General features: G+C 41.6%; 1 protein-coding gene and 1 pseudogene across 10 annotated transcripts in view; both read left to right on the top strand.

The window, feature by feature from the left end:
- Window positions 1-18,006, top strand: part of plekha6 (pleckstrin homology domain containing, family A member 6) — a 374,661-nt gene that overhangs the window by 13,878 nt on the left and 342,777 nt on the right. The window lies entirely within an intron of this gene.
- On the top strand, window positions 7,611-9,464 carry LOC144464338 (uncharacterized; annotated as a pseudogene).

The following is an 18,006-nucleotide window of genomic DNA, read 5'->3' as shown; positions in this document are numbered from 1 at the left end:
TAAAAAAACAGAGGTGGGGGACTGATCCCACTTGTGAACAATAAATGGTGTCATCCTGGATGTATCAGAGTGAAGGACAAGATCTGGTGTCAGGATTTGGAACTGTTGGCAGTTGATCTTAGACCGCATTATGTGCCATGGGAGTTTTCGCACATAGTCGCCATTATTGTTTACATTCCACCGAGAGTAGCAACGGCAGTGGCATGGATGACGTCATCCATGAAACTGTTGCTAGGATTCAGACCCAGCACCCTAGTGCATTCATTGCAATAACGGAGGATTTTAACAACACTACTCTCTCCTCCCATCTGACTGGGTTTGTGCAGCATGTGGACTGTCTCACCAGGGAGAATAAGACACTAAATTTTATTGTATGGAAATGCCAAGGACGCCTACAGTGCCTCTGCCCTACCACCTCTTGGCAGATCAGATCATAATCTGGTCTCTCTCCAGCCTACATACAAAGCCTGTGTATTAAAGTTGCCTGTTACCATCCGCTCAGTCAGGAAACCGTCCCCAGAGACCAGTGAGTCTCTCAGACTGTATTGAATGTACAGACTGGACTGTACTACTGCAGCCACAGGACAACAGCATGGACATGGACAGTAGGGTGGATATTTTAACAGATTATATAAACTTTTGTAGGGACACTGTGATGCCAGTAAAGACTGTACGCTGCTTCCCCAACAATAAACCCTGGGTCAGAAATAATATTAAGCAGCTCCTCAACCAGAAAAAGCTGGCGTTCAAGCAAGGGGACAAGGAGAGGCTCAGGGAGGTTAAGCATGAGCTGAAGGGGAGACTAAGACAGGCAAAGGTGGACTACAAAAGAAAGGTGGAGAGTAAGCTGCAGCAGAACAGTATCAGAGAGGTGAGGAAGGGAATGAAGAACATCACAGTCTATTCAAAAAAGAACAGCCAGGTTATGGATGGTGATGTGGACAAAGCCAACAACTTCAACCTGTTTTTTAACAGGTTTGATGAAGGGGGCTTTGTTCACCCTACCCCTGCATCCATCCCCCCTTTCACAGTGTCACCTGCTGCTGCTCCTGCTCCACTGTCTCCTGGAAGTAGGCCTTCCCCACTACCATAGCTACAGCTACGACATCTACCACTCACGGCCAACTATCATTGTCCTTTACAGCAGACAAGGTGAGGGCGGCGCCCAGGAGACTGCATTCAGGGAAAGCTGCGGGCCTGGATGGAGTGTGTCCAAGGCTCCCGAAAGACTGTGCAGCCCAGCTACTCCGGTGGCTCTTTAACAAGAGTCTTCAAACAGGTAAAGTCTCGGTGCAGTGGAAAACATCCTGTCTCGTACTGATGCCCAAAGTGGGACGTTCAGCCGAGTTTAATGGCTACCTACCGGTGGCCTTATCATCACACATTATGGACCCTGGAGCACCTGGTCCTCTGTTTCCTGAAGTCAGAGGTCACTGATGCTGTGGACTCCCTCCAGTTTGCCTATCAGGAGCACATGGGAGTGGAAGATGCAGTTCTTTACATGCTGCATCGGGCCCACATCTACTTGGAGGAGCCAGGATGTTGTGTGAGGATCGTTTTCCTTGACTTTTCAAGTGTGTTTAATACTCAAGAGTCCTGCCACATACAAAAATACTCTGATGTTACAGCTATTGTGGCTTGTAGCAGGAGTGATCAGGAGCAGGAGCACATGGACCTTGTGGATGCCTTCAGGGACTGGTGCAGTAAGTGCTGTCTCCACCTGAACACAGACAAAACCAAGGAGATGGTGGTGGATTTCAGAAGACAGAGGTCACCCCATCAACCAGTCTCCATACAGGTGGAGGACAATGAGGTGGTGCACACCTACAAATATCTGGGGGTCCTCTTGGAAGATAAGCTTGACCTCTCCAGGCTTGGCTCCTGAAAGGGACTGGTTGAGGAGGTTGTGTAGGTTGTGCAGGTCATCCAGGCAGTAAGAGTGGGGTCCACCACTGCCTCCAATGCTGGTGTGAGGAAAGGAGGCTAGATCCCCTGTTGTGTGCATCTGGCTCCATTCTCTCTAGTCTAGCAGGAGAAATAGGGCCCCATGCACCTGCATGGCATTTTTTCTCATTTTCTTGTTGCCATGGTCAGCCCATGGCCCTTGGGGATTGTTTGGCTGCCGTCTTGAATTGATGTCCATGCTAATGGCGAAAAACACTGATTTTCATAACTTATGAACCAGACAACATACAAAGACAAATACATCAATGTTTTCATATAATTTGGACACCAGGAATCAAATGGAAAGATCACTGACATGCTATAACCACTCTTTATTGGTAAAAATACAGATAAGTGACACCGTGTATCATACTGCTGCAATAGGTGCAACCTGGCCGACCAGCAGCATATCATACCACTGCGAAAGATGGCATTTGCCATCTATGTCTGACACTGATAGTACTGACAACTCATAGGTATTTGATGACTTTGAAATAAGATTGGGCTGATTATGTCATCACTGGGAGCATTTCAAATTGACGTCACCCAGTAGCATATCATACCACTGCAACGGGCAGTGCCAGCCATGGCATAGGCTGTAGAGGTGAATGCTAAGGGTGCCATTATCCATAGGGGGTACTAAAATCTAAACGTTTATCTTTCATTATTTTTTACTAATGCTATTACTGTTTTTTTTTTAATATTACATAAGGCCACAACAACATAACCACATAGCAAAGTCTAATTAATAATAGAGAGGCCTATTTGTCTGGGTTCCTGCTGCCCCCGGCCCCCCTCCCAGCTCATTACACTGTACCTGCTCTCAGGGGGAGATTGGTGAGTTATCTGACCTCACATGAACTCTGAAACACGCTATATCATTATCATGTTAAAACGACAAAAGCAGGAGGAGAGCTAGTTAAAGTTACCTCTAAGGAGCCGGTGGCTGCAACGAACAGCTCACAGAGGTTGCATTCATTTACACTGTGAAGTGTTCAAGCTCTTCTCAGTAAAAGTGAGTATTGGGTAAAGGTACATTGTAATGTTCTCATGATGTTTTCCACGTAATCTTGTAAAATGTAGCTTTTGGTGAGAAACTTCAAGAGAGAATAAATCCAGCTGTTTGAAGGAGAAATTTGTTGATGTTTTCACAGCACTATACAGAGAGGGAATCATGATGTATCATATATAGTTAAAAGGCCTTTTGCTGATTTTTTTAAAAGATGCTTTTCATGTGAAAGAAGGTTATATTAAAGGTTGTTTCATAAATGTGTCAAAGGTAGTGAAATATAGGACTGAATGACTTAGAAACTGTTCATGTATTTTTTATAGTGTAGATTTCTGTGTTTCCCTGGCACAAAAGACGAATAAATAACAAAAATAAAAAGAAACACCAGTATAAAAGCATCGATACCAGCTTTTGATCAAATTGTTATTTTAAACATTGATAGCAGTATCGCCCAGAATTTCAAAATTGGTGAATCCCTAGTTTAATTAGAAAAATTGTATTACTATTTTACAGTGTCATATATTATTTTCAATATTTAATCTTCTCTGTAATTATTTTTTTTATTTATTATCGATTTATATGATTATTATAACACATATACAACATGTTACTAAGAGGAAATATAGGCTATACATATTTTTCTTAACTTTTTTTTTTAGCTAGGTTTTTATTTGCATTTTCGTTATAAACATGTAGTGCTTTGACTTGGGGGGGGGGCTCTTCTGGGCCAGCAAACGTGCCTGGACTGCCACTGACAACGGGTGCCGTCCAGTTACATTATGACCTGACACCACCCGTCTGTGTATTAGGGTTGTGCCGATGGGCGATCGGCTATAGAAGGGTTGTTTCACGATGTCTTTTTTAAATGACGATGCAATCGCAAGGTGTTGTGGGGGGGGGGGATAGCGCGTGTGTGGCGCATGCTGACGAGATCGAGGCTGAACGAGGCTGAGTGAGAGGAGACAGAGGGAGGCTGCTTAGTGAGAGAGCGGAGGGTGGGGGGAGGGGGGGGGGGAATCAACGCCTCCGCCCGCTCGACACTAAAGCGCATATTGCGGAGCTGTGAACAAACCAAACAACACAATGTCAGGAGAAATTTAAAAGATACACCATCTATGTAAAGTCAACTTGCTAATTAAGGAGCCATTACATGTTCAAGAGACACCAGCGCCATCTTCTCTCTTCTCTTCTAATAATACCCCCCCCCCCCCCTTCCGGCGATGACATCGTTCATCGCCGATTTCACTAGATGCCGATAGGACGATAGGATATGGACAAGATCGCCCAACTCTACTGTGTATCATACAGCTATGACAGGTACCACCTGCCCAATATATCATAACACCTCAAAAGGTTCCATCTGGCAACATGACAATCTGTTACCGCCCGGCCACGTATCATACCGCTGCGAAGGGTGGATTTTGGCATTAGTAGGCTATCTGATGGCAAAATTATTGGCAAAGCAGTGGTATTTGACCACCTCAGGATGAGAACAGGCTAAAATAAATGCTGTTAGGACTGTGTGTTTCACTCTACATTGTATCCATTTGTTCAAAGTGATTAGGTTGTTAAATTGCTGATTAAACTGTTAGGATTCAAAGCAACGTCTACATTTTTGCTTTTATGAAACAGTAAAATCAAAGAATCAAACACACTCAGAATTAGAACTCTGTATCCTGTGAAGTCATCCATACAACAGGCTTTAATATTTAGTCATTTTCTTACTGGACTGTGAAAGACGCCGAGTGTGTGTCTAACAGATGTGAGTGCAGGAGGCATTTAGCTGTGACAGGCAGCCTTTACTGACACTGGGAGGAATCACACAAAGAGACAAAGACCACAAAGTCCCTAAGGAGATGAGAGAGAAGGAGCAGCAGCAAAAAGGGAGGGGGAGAGAGAGCTGGGTACAGAGTCAGTGCCAATGTTTTCTCATGAATTGTTCCTTCAGTATTCATACACAGCTGCTGCTTTTGTCTGCTTAAAGCTCTGCTTAAAGTTAGTCAAAGATTTTGGCCATTTTTAAAAAGACCCTAAATTACTGCATGTCTATGTAAAGATGCAAACTGCACAAGTCTCCAGGATGCAGCCCGCTAAGAACTTTTTGTGGTTCTGCTTCACATCAAAGTCTTGAACTGGTGAACCATGGGGTGGCTTTATTGTAAAGCCGTCACTGGAAATGCAACTTAATTTGTCATTGATGGTTGCACTTCAACATGCTGATGCATATACAAATCTTTATTTTCTTTTTACGAATTTTGTCAGTGGATCAGTTTTCAGTATTGCAAGGAAGTAGTGAAACAGCCACAGTGAGCTGACAGATGAACATTTTTTACCCGTCATTGGCACTTGGCGGGTGTTAATTTTACGCCCTGGTTTCAGAGGTTAGGTTTAGGCAAGAAAAGTTACTGTAGTTAGGTTTAAAAAAAGAAACATGATGATGACATACCTTAAACTGACTTACAATTCACATGGCTACTGATCTCTCAGGGGAAAGTTCTGTGTTTTGTGACCCATCCACCACCCCATTCTCTCTTCTTCAGGGAGAATAACAAGAATAACCCGATGACATCACACACGCCGTGATAGACGACCGGGGATAATTGGTGAGAACCAGCGTGTAGCGTGTACCACGCATAATGCAAGTCTGAAATATGTCTGTCAGCGAGTCCTACTCCACCTTAGACAACGGCAGCATTTCTCCGACCATGTAGCGAGCCACAAGCTCTGTGGCTTCTTTCAGACTGATATGTTTAAGGTTATCTCCATTATTAGAACCAAACGACAGCCGTTGCTGTTTCGAAGCTGAAAGACCAGTGTACTAAAAGTAATGGAAGTATGTTAACTGATGTCTTGTTTGAAAATGTACTTAAGTATTTGATTACTCAAACAGCAAACTAACGCGTTAGGTTACTCGTTACAAAAAATAATCAAAATACTCTAACGCGTTACAAAGTAACGCGTTATACCCAACTAACTGTCACAGCTAACAATGTTAATAATGTTTTATTACCACAGACATTTAATTTTAGACCAAATATGTTAGCAAGTTAATGCTAAATGGTAAATGGACTGCACCTTTGTAGTCTTCCGACCACTCAAAGCACTTTATATACTACAGGGCACATTCTCTCTTTCACACACACACACGTGGCCAAGGCTACCATACAGGGTGTCACCTGCTCCTCAATTTTTAACACACTCACACACCAATGGAACAGCCTTTGGCAGCAATTTGGGATTCAGTATCTTGCTCAAGGATACTTTGACATGCTGCCGATCCTCCGGTTAGTGGGCAACCCACTCTTCTGTGTGAGCCACAGCCACCCAGACCAATTATTTTTATTAAAAATTTTGATAATACAGGAGGTAGCAGAACAGTCCTCCCTGGATAAGATCCTTCTTAATCCACCTCCTTATCATCAGCTCCTCTGGCTCTGCCTTGGCTCTTCTTGGCATTCTTGTGGGTGTCCACCACCATATGGAGACCTCAGGGAGAGGTTGGTGTGCTTATGGCTAGGGCTGGACGATTATGGCAAAAATAATAATCACGATTATTTTGATTGATATTGAAATCACGATTAATAAACACGATTATTCACTGATTTCAAAACTCCACCAAAACTCAACTTCAAATGTAACTTAAAAGAACAGCCAGAAATAAATTAGTAACAAGTAAACAAGTAAAAAAAATAAAAATAATAATAGTAAATTAAAATAATAATAGCAATAAAAACAATAAATAAAAATAAATACTAGGGCTGACCCAAAAAATTCGAAGCTTCGAAGCTTCGTTCGATGGCACGGGATTCGATTGTGAAAAAAAAATTCGGCCTTTTTTTTCTACCGTTTTTTTTGGGGGGGACCTTGAACGCAACACCATCTCCGACAAGGAAATAGAAAGCCCGACGTGCAATTAATGGAGACCTATTATCCTGCTTGAACACAGACAGCTAAAATTCTTTCAACTATGTGACTCAAAATAATGATAAAATAGATTTTATTGATGTAAAATAATATGCTGATGGTGACATTTTCCACTGGTCCGCTGTGCACTGAGATGGTGTCAGTGACACACGCTGCTCTGAGTCGCACTAAAAATGAAAACCCTCTGCGCTGCAGTGCGCGCAGAGGGTTTTCATTTTTAGTGTTAAATCAAAAGTTAAACACTACTTATCAGCAACCAGAAGTGTTTTTTTGTTTGTGAATATTTTTTATCTTAATTCTAGGGTTGCAAGAAACTACCTTTTTGCCATAATTTGTAAGTTATTAACTTTTTTGGACTTTTTTTTTCACTCGTGTTGCCTTGGGGGGCAGACACGACAGCGTGACAAACTTTGCAAACAATTTCCTTAGCTCAACGTCCGTCGACTTGAAGCCAAAATGTTTCCAGATGACTGAAGTTGTCCTACAGTGTACGTTTCTTCTCAACCAAAGGCTGTCTTTCTGCCATGTTCTCAATCGCTCGCTCCACATATTGATCCACACATGTCACACGCTTGCTGCTGCTGCACATAACACAGGTGCATTCACGGTGCTTACATACATTCCACGCCGTGCGGCGCATTAATCATTTTTCTTCGATTATAATGTTTTTATGATCGTGAGAAGCTAAAATCAAAATCATGATTAAAATTCGATTAATCGTCCAGCCCTACTTATGGCTGTCCAGGCTAATCACAAAGACATGGGCATGGTGGATGCTCTTGGCAAGTTCAAGCTTGAAGACCTGTGTCTGCAGCCTCCTCTCCAAGAAAACTTCAACCTTCAGACCGAGGATGTAATCCAGCTTCATCTTACCTTCCCTTACTGTCCAGTATACCAGTCCTCACCAGACGCCCAGGCAAAGAATTACCTTCAAACAGACGCTTGGGGCCCTTCCCATTAAGAGTGAGCAGCTCTCTGGCACCTTTACTAACAAGCACATTTGAGAATTAACAGTAAAATGTGAGTGTGTGAATTTGAATTCCTTTGAAATTTGAAAAAAAAAAAAAACAAACATTTTTTTTATGCCTCTAAAATGACCATAACTGAAAATGTATGACTGTGGTTCTCCTCTGTTGAAGTATTTTACAATAAATTAAAATTCATGTTTGCATTGTAGTGGTTGTGACATCATTAGTGGTTATGTTGAAAATTTGCTTAACAGGGTCATGTTGTGAAAGTGAGGAGGCACACAAACATGTTAAGTTGATTTAATGAGTTGTGTTTATTTAACATTTAAACTCTGTGCACATATGAGACAACTTTATTCTCTTTTTAAATATAGGAACTTCTTTTGAAAATTGAGTCAAAGCCATCCTGAAACACAGTGATCAGACAACAAAAACAAGAGTTCAACAAGGTTCGTGTCAGGTGTTGGGGAACCGGGGCAACCTTATGAGAAATGGGCTACTGGAACAAGACATACTGTAGATGGACGAGAGCAGAGAATATGGAACTGTTGGAATGCAACTAAAGAAGTAAGCCCAGCGAGAGAGGTTACATGCAGAGGATGTGGGGTATATGGATGCTTCAAAACCCAACATCTACACTGACAAAGAAACAACTCCTGGCCCAGTGTTCCAACATCCACAAACAGCAACTGCTATCACAACTAGAGATTGATGAGGTACAACAAACATGCTATGGAAAGGGGGAGCCAGGATGACAGATCAAAGTGTTGATGTCACCATCATCCCCACACTCCAGGATTGGGTACCAAGCCCCAAGCCCTTACGACACAAATTCCCTTACAGCAAGGGCAAATGACCTGAGATTGACAATAATAGATAAGCTGGAATCCGAGCACCCCCAAAGCCAATTACCAAAGCGGAGTGACAAAGTGCCCTCTGAAAGTCTGCTAGATGATGTGAATGCAGATGTGAATGCATTACTATGAACTATCCCCACTAGGACCGTAACTGGGACAAATCAGCTGATATACTCCACTGCAACAGTGATCCTAGAATTGCTTGGCTACAAGATGAACACCATGAGCCACAAAGGGTGTTACCTTCCATGGAGAAGGAGATCAAGGCAACAAAGAGAGAGGTTAGTCAACTCTCAGAGCTACAGAAAGGTGTGGGGAAGAAAGGGATACCCAGAAAGTACAACAAACTACCTATATCTGAGGCACTGGAGACTGCCAAGCAATGGCTGACAGCTCTGGCTACCTGCTCAAAGAGACACAAAAGAGAAGAAGAAGCCAGGAGAAATAAATACAATGTTCTCTAAAAAATTCTGTTCAACAACTATTTTGGCTGTTCTCCATGCTATCTGAAGCATACTCTCAGTGGCAAGGTAACAACATGAGAATATATCTACCAAGGGCTGAAACTGAACAATACTGGAAGAGCATATGGGAGAAGGAGGCATCACATAACACTAATGCTGGACCTAAGAGCAGACCACAGCAATCTCCCAGAACAAGAGCCAGTTACCATAACGACGACAGACATCCAAGAGAGACATCCTGAGAGTGTCAGGTATGAAGAGCTGGACAGTACCGGGCCCTTACATGATCCACACCTACTGGCTAAAGACACTAATTGCACTCCGGGGACCCATCCACAGTGGCTGACTCAAGGGCAGACAGTCCTGATCATGAAGGATCCCCAGAAGGGCACAGTCCCATCAAACTACTGGTTAATCTCAGAATCTCAAGATTTCATGTCAAGATGAATTCTCAAGGAAGGAGTGGGCCACATAAATCTACAGTGTCCGTGTGCAATGGGGCTTGTGGTAGTTCAGATTTTTTTGATGGTTCTGACTGTGTTATGGGTATGTTGACCTGGCACGCTAGGCAGTTTCTAACTCTTACGTCTGTTTTTTGGTCCATGTTGGGAAACCATACCATTGATTTGAAAATTGTCCCTAGTGGGCTAGTTGTAACACTCTGTGTTCTCGGAATGGGGGGATTACAATTCTTGTGCTTTGGAGGATGATGTCATAGATGTGTGACACAGTCAGCAGTTACTACTCTGCTACCTTCGATGCTCTTATGTCTGTGTGGGCTGATGGGACAAGTAGTCAGCCAGGTTCTCTGCACCTGCCCTGTGCTCTATTCTAAAGTTGTAGGACTGGAGCCTTATTTCCCATCTCTTGATCCTTGTAAGTGGATTTGAACTGGGGTTGTTCTAGATCAGCCCAAGTGCTTTGTGATCTCTTACTAGAATGAAAGGGTTGTAGAGGTACAAATGGAAGTGTTCACAACTAATCACCATGACCAGTGTTTCTCATTCTGTTTGTGAGTAACATCTTTTACGTCACTGAGGGCATGGTTGCTGTATGCTATGGTGCATCTCACCCCTCCTTTGATCTTTTGATATGGAATGGTGCCCAGCTGAGGTAGCCAGTAGCTCTGTGGGTAGAGCAGGTATCCCATGTACAAAGGCAATATCCTTGCTGCAGTGGCCGTGGGTTCGATTCCAGCCTTGTGTCTGCATGTCATCCCTCTCTCCCTCTCTCTCTCTCTCTCCCTCTCTCTCTCTCCCCCTTTTACGCTTAATCTGCCCTGTTGAATAAAGGCAAAAAAGAAAAAAGAATAAAAATGGCATCCAGCCCAATGGACTGGCCTCTACAATGAGTTCTGTCTCCATGCCTGAATCCAAGTACAACAAGACAATATCATTGGTGAGGCGATCTTTGATTACCTGCATTGCATGGGCTTGCTCCAGGTCCCAGTGTCATGGTGTGACTTTACTGGTTAGTTTTTTCGCAGAGGGGCTGAGAAAGAGGCAAAGTCTTTAATGGAGTGAAAGTGATAATTGGCCATGCTGAGTAGGCCTCTGACTTCAGTAGGGTCTTGTGGGTCACTGGCTTGTTGAGTAGCTGCAACCTTTAACCCTCCGGTCCCCCTTATAAAAAAAAATCACACCTGTCCCCTTCGGGACGTTTTTCGTCCTTGTTGAAAAACAACCATAAAAATATTAAATATGAATATTTTTTTTCTACTTTTTTTTGCTTAAATCTTTTAACGAACTCCTACTCAGATTATTCATATCAAATATTCATTCATTTTGAGGACCCTTTATATGCCATTTTCTTTACATGAAGTCACTGTTACTTTTATGAAAAAACATGAATTATGTATTACTTTTGTAACAGGAGCAAACCCCTTTTTCTTTTAGACAACAAAAACCCTGGCCAGAGCACCTCAGTAGAGAGAGAGTAGACAACACGGGATTAACAAGTAAAGACTATTTTTACAATAAAGAGGGAACCATAGTAAAATGCTCAGTTTTACAGCCTCAAAAATCACACACTGAACACTTGGATTAGATTGAGCAACACACAAAAAAACAACATGCAATAAAACAACCCTAAATACAATCTAATACCAATAATGTTCACAAAACACACATCAGCAAAGGTCTCATGATAAAACAGCAATACTAAATGTTCTCTTTAAAATAAGGCCAAGCCCATAAGAAAATAAATAGTCACTATACACAATATAAAATGTAGCAGCTCACAAAATGGGAGAAACTGTCTCAATTTACAATTACAATACTAAAACCTCGACAACCTGATCAAAACATCTCGCGTGCACGCTAGATAATTAAAAAGTGTCCCAGAGCGAGACACAGGAAACTAAAATGCAGCGGAAGCGCTGCCAAAACACAGGAGGAATATCTCTCTGTTGATCACTCCCTCAATTCGCCCAGTCTCCTGACACAAGCGTGTCCCCCGATCAAATTGGAATCTTTACACAAAGTTACAACGATACCACACGGTGAACTGGCCGCCATCTCCGCCTCGCTTGCTCTGGAACTGCCAATCACACAACTGGTCATCTCCTTGTAGAAAACGCCGACTCGTGCGATGATTGTCCCAATTCGCCACAGCTGTGGCGGTTGGTGTCATGTGACTCGCCAGTCGACCAAAGAGGCAGGGAGAGAGAGAGAGAGAGAGCAGGTGGTTAAACAAGCAGGTAACACCCAAAACAAAATATCCTGCTACCCCCCATTTCACTGCACCCTTTACATCTTCTACATAATAAATGTTAGATGGAATTTTTTTTTTATCAATCAATCAATCAATTTTATTTATAAAGCCCAATATCACAAATCACAATTTGCCTCACAGGGCTTTACAGCATACAACATCCCTCTGTCCTTATGACCCTCGCAGCGGATAAGGAAAACTCCCCAAAAAAACCCCTTTAACGGGGAAAAAAAACGGTAGAAACCTCAGGAAGAGCAACTGAGGAGGGATCCCTCTTCCAGGACGGACAGACGTGCAATAGATGTCGTACCGAACAGATCAGCATAATAAATTAATAGTAATCCGCATGACACAATGAGACAGAGAGAGAGACAGAGATTTATAATTTACAGATTTATAATTATCACAGTCTGGGATATGTGAATGATTAATAACAACACCAATTTTGATGCATTATTATTTTTTTGTGCAGTTTCAATTTTTCAATAAACACTGACACCTTTCCCCTTCGGGACGTTTTTCGTCCTTGTTGGAAAACAACCATAAAAATATTAAATATTAATATTTTTTCTACTTTTTTTTGGCTTAAATCTTTTAACCAACTCTTACTCGGATTATACATACCAAATATTCATTGTGTGTGTGTGTATGTATGAGAGAGAGAGAGAGAGAGAGAGAGAGAGAGAAAGAGAGAGAGAGATGGAGAAAACAGTAATGTAACCTTGCAGCAACCTGCAGCTCATAATTTGCAATTTTTAGCTACACAATTACACACACACACACACACACACACATGCACAGACACACACACACACACTATTTTTTTAGTATCTATACAGCCACAGCCTCCAGACATCCATATCAACACTAACCTAGCATTTATTTTAATTTTTTTTTTGCAACAATGGCTCCCAAACCTCAATAATGAAAAAAATAGGAGAAAAATACAGGCAATTTTACTGCTTATTATTTAGTGTGTGTTTGCTCTGCTCGGGAAGCAGGAGAAAATGTACGATTCAGCTGGATTTTAGTAAAAACTTCCATTTTGATCCTCTGGAACTCTGGAATGCATGACTAATATCATCAAATTCATGTTTCTAAGTTGCCATGAGGATGTAATGAACAAATATGGAATTTGTGGTTTTACATTTAGCTATATTTTCACATAGGGATTTGACATTGTGTATTTTGAGTTCATGTACACACACACACACACACACACACACACACACACAAACTAATATTGCAATATTTTTACACAGACCACACTGTCACATCCTTATGAGCACAGCAAGACCCTCCCTGTTAGGGGCCTATAGTGCTTCAAGTGGCCAAACCAGGAAATGTATTGAAAAGACAGCAGGGCCTCGAAAATGGAAATTGGCCCCATCTGTTTCTTTCTTCTTTTTTTTTTACCATTCTTGGGTCTCTCTAACCAACCTGACTGCCAGAGATAGGAAAAAAATCACATTTTTTATGTAAATTGAAGGGGACTCCATTGGCTTCAGTCAGGGTGTACATGAACCCACTCACTGTTTTAACCATACCCTCGATCTAGTTCTGACGTATGGAAATGAAATTGATAACCTAACAGTCTTTCCACAGAATCCCTCGCTATCGGATCATTATTTGATTACTTTTGATTTCTTTTTACTTGATTACACGCCACTCAGCAACAGTTACTATACTAGATGTTTATCAGACAGTGCTGTCGCAAAATTTAAGGAAATGATTACTCCGTCGTTAAATTCAATACCAAGTCCTTCAGTAACAGAGGTTTCCCGTACTGACTTTAACCTCTCCCGAATTGATCATTTTGTTGATAGCACCGTAGGTTCGCTGCGAACAACACTCGACTCTGTAGCTCCTCTTAAAAAGAAGTTAACAAAGCCAAGAAAGTTCGCTCCTTGGTATAACTCTCAAACCCGTAAGTTAAAACAAATATTGCGAAAGTTTGAAAAGAATTGGCGATTAACCAAACTGGAAGAATCTCGTTTAATCTGGGCAGACAGTCTCAAAACTTATAAGAGGGGCCTCCGCAATGCCAGAGCAAACTATTACTCAGCTTTAATAGAAGAAAACAAAAATAACCCCAGGTTTCTTTTCAGCACTGTAGCCAGGCTGACTGAGAGTCAGAGCTCTATTGAGCCCTGTATTCCTTTAGCCCTTAGCAGTAATGATTTTATGAGCTTTTTTAATGACAAAATTCTAACTATTAGAGGCAAAATTCATGACCTCCTGTCCTCAGATAGTAGGCCTACCTATCTAACCTCAAACACAGCTGTAAGACCTTATAAATATTTAGTTTGCTTCTCCCCAATTTCTCTTCAAGAATATGAACGCAGTGATTTCTTCATCTAAATCATCAACGTGTCTCTTAGACCCCATCCCAACTAGGCTACTTAAGGAGGTCTTACCATTAGTTAACACTCATATATTAGATATGATCAATATATCCTTATTAACAGCCTATGTACCACAGTCTTTTAAGGTAGCTGTAATTAAACCTCTACCAAAAATAGTCCACCCTGGATCCAGAGGTGTTAGCCAACTATAGACCAATATCTAATCTTCCCTTTATGTCAAAGATCCTTGAGAAAGTAGTCGCAGACCAGCTGTGTGATTTTCTCAATGATAATAATTTATTTGAGGAATTTCAGTCAGGATTTAGAGTGCATCATAGCACTGAGACAGCACTAGTTAAAATTACAAATGACCTTCTGATTGCTTCAGACAAAGGACTCGTCTCTGTACTTGTTTTATTAGATCTTAGTGCGGCGTTTGACACTATTGACCATCAAATTCTGCTACAGAGACTGGATCACTTAATTGGCCTAAAAGGTTCTGCACTAAGCTGGTTTAAATCTTATGTATCTGATCGTTTTCAGTTTGTTGACGTTCATAATGAATCATCCTTACGTACCAAAGTTTGTTTTGGAGTTCCGCAAGGTTCTGTGCTCGGACCAATCCTATTTATTCTATATATGCTTCCTTTAGGTAACATCATTAGAAATCACTCTATAAATTTCCATTGTTATGCGGATGATACTCAGTTGTATTTATCGATGAAGCCAGAAGAAAGTAATCAATTAACTTAACTCCACAACGGCCTTAAAGACATAAAAACCTGGATGAGCACCAATTTCCTGATGTTAAATTCATACAAAACTGAAATTATTGTTCTTGGCCCCAAACAACTCAGAGACTCTTTATCTGATGACATAGTTTCTCTAGATGGCATCGCTCTGGCCTCTAGCACTACCGTAAGAAACCTCGGAGTAACATTTGATCAAGATTTGTCTTTTAATTCTCATTTAAAACAAACCTCACAGACTGCATTTTTTCATCTGCGTAATATTGCGAAAATTAGGTCTATCCTGACCCGAAAAGATGCAGAAAAATTGGTCCACGCTTTTGTTACCTCAAGGCTGGATTACTGTAACTCTCTATTATCAGGTAGCTCTATTAAGTCCTTAAAAACTCTCCAGCTGATTCAGAATGCAGCAGCATGTGTACTAACAGGAACTAAGAAATGAGATCATATTTCTCCTGTTTTAGCTTCTCTGCACTGGCTCCCTGTAAAATCCAGAATTGAATTAAAATCCTACTGTTAACTTATAAAGCTCAAAATGGTCAAGCTCCGTCATATCTTAGAGAGCTCACAGTGCCTTATTATCCCACCAGAACACTGCGCTCTAAGAACGCAGGGTTACTCGTGGTCCCTAAAGTCTCCAAAAGTAGATCAGGAGCCAGAGCCTTCAGCTATCAGGCTCCTCTCCTGTGGAATCATCTTCCTGTTACGGTCTGGGAGGCAGACACCGTCTCCACATTTAAGACTAGACTTAAGACTTTCCACTTTGATAAAGCTTATAGTTAGGGCTGGCTCAGGCTTGTGCTGTACCAGCCCCTAGTTAGGCTGACTTAGGCCTAGTCTGCCGGAGGACCCCCCTATAATACACCGGGCACCTTCTCTCCTTCTCTCTCTCTCTCTCCCTCTCTCTCGTATCCTATTACTGCATCTTGCTAACTCGGCCATTCTGGATGTCACTAACTCGGCTTCTTCTCCGGAGCCTTTGTGCCCCACTGTCTCTCAGGTTAACTCATATTGCAGCGGTGCCTGGATAGCGTGACGTGTGTGGTTGTGCTGCTGCCATGGTCCTGCCAGATGCCTCCTCCTGCTGCTGCTGCCATCATTAGTCATTAGTCATACTTCTACTGTTATTATACACATATGATTATTATCACACATGTATACTGCCAGATACTAATATATACTTTCAACATATTGTACCACAGTAGCCAGAACTATAACGATAATATTATAACTTTTATTAATGTTGTTGTAAGCTACTGTCATTACTGTCTGTCCTGCATCTCTCTCTCTCTCTCTCTCTCTCTCTCTCCCTGTCTCATTGTGTCATGCGGATTATTGTTAATTTATTATGCTGATCTGTTCTGTACGACATCTATTGCACATCTGTCCGTCCTGGAAGAGGGATCCCTCCTCAGTTGCTCTTCCTGAGGTTTCTACCGTTTTTTTTTCCCCCCGTTAAAGGGTTTTTTTGGGGGAGTTTTTTCTTATCCGCTGTGAGGGTCCAAAGGACAGAGGGATGTTGTATGCTGTAAAGCCCTGTGAGGCAAATTGTGATTTGTGATATTGGGCTTTATAAATAAAATTGATTGATTGATTGATTAAATCAAAAAATGTCGTTTTAATGGGTTTCAATGGGGACGGTTTTCGTCCAAGAGGGTGAGGTGTCGTAAAAGGTTGCCATTTGTGTATTTTAGGCCTGATTTAGGAGCGGCTTTAAAATTTCAAAATATCACAAAAAATACGGTTTCTGACCAAATGTCATGCTATATGCATGAACACAGCCAAAGTTATCAAAAAATAAGAACTGAAAAATGACTGAAAAGGATGTTTTCCATCCGAGGGGGACCAGAGGGTTAAAGGGGTCAGCTGAGATGCTGCAGCCTGAGAAAATGAATCTGAAGAATTCAAGCTTAGATTGTTGAACTTGCATTTTTGTGGTTAAGTGTGAGACCCCTATCCTCTCTCCCTCCTCCTAGTTTGAGGCTGTTACCATATATGATGATGATGTCACTGAGGTTTTTATGCCTTTGATCCTTTGTATTGCCTATCAGACCTATCAGACTGCCCTCTGGAGCCCAAAATTCAGGCGCTTGTACCGCCTCAAGCCTAGGTGTGTTGTAAATGTTGTGACATACCTGCTGTCTGGGTGGAGCTCGAGCTAATAATAACCAGCTGTTGGGTCAAGCTTGAAAAAGACTGTGGCTTGATTCAGCTGATGGATGACTATGTCCATGGTTGGGGTGATGTGACGTTCATGTTGAATGGTGGTGTGAGCCTGCCTCGTGTGGATGCAAATCCTCACTTTGTGGTTGGATGGTGTCACAGTGGGTGAAACCCCTGGCAAAGCGCCGGTCACCTTTGCAATGATGTCATTGTCCTCTAGCTTTTTCAGCTCCCCCTCAACCTTCTGTCAAAAATGAAACAGAACCTGCCTGTGCGGGGTTTGAATTTCAGTGTTAATTTGAAGCCTACAGATATCAACATTATTTTGGTGAGGTATAAACTGTTTTCCACGCAAAAACTTCATTAATTTTAAAAAACAACAAAATTCACAAACTTTAAGAGATCAAGTGTTAAATATTACCTTAGCACAAACAGTCATAACCAAAAACTTGATAGAAATATAAGCTATCGAATTAAGATATTTTAAATCAGGTAATATATGACTGAAGAATAAGTAATGAACTTGTGACAAATTTTTCCCCATTCAGTCGATTCGGTACAGCATTATTCATATCAAATTTAATGTCAATCTGCCTAGTAATTGCCAAGATATTTTTCTTTGGATCAAAGAAGGTGCTCTAGGCTCTGCTTTAAGAGATAAAAAAATATGCATAATGTAAAGTTGAAACAGAAGTGAAAAGCAAAACAAACAAATCTCTTGAGTTACGGTATCCCAGTGTTCTCCTTCGGGATTCTTATCATGTAGTATTATACCCCCAGTCCTACTGTACAACTAGTTCTACAGTGTGTTAGAGATTAAAATATTAAAGCTTTACTCCACTCTGTTCTGCATATATTTAGACTAAGTGTC

This window comes from Epinephelus lanceolatus, chromosome 1 (assembly GCF_041903045.1).
Source record: "Epinephelus lanceolatus isolate andai-2023 chromosome 1, ASM4190304v1, whole genome shotgun sequence".
NCBI lineage: Eukaryota > Metazoa > Chordata > Actinopteri > Perciformes > Serranidae > Epinephelus > Epinephelus lanceolatus.
This window is presented reverse-complemented; position numbering and strand designations above follow the sequence as displayed.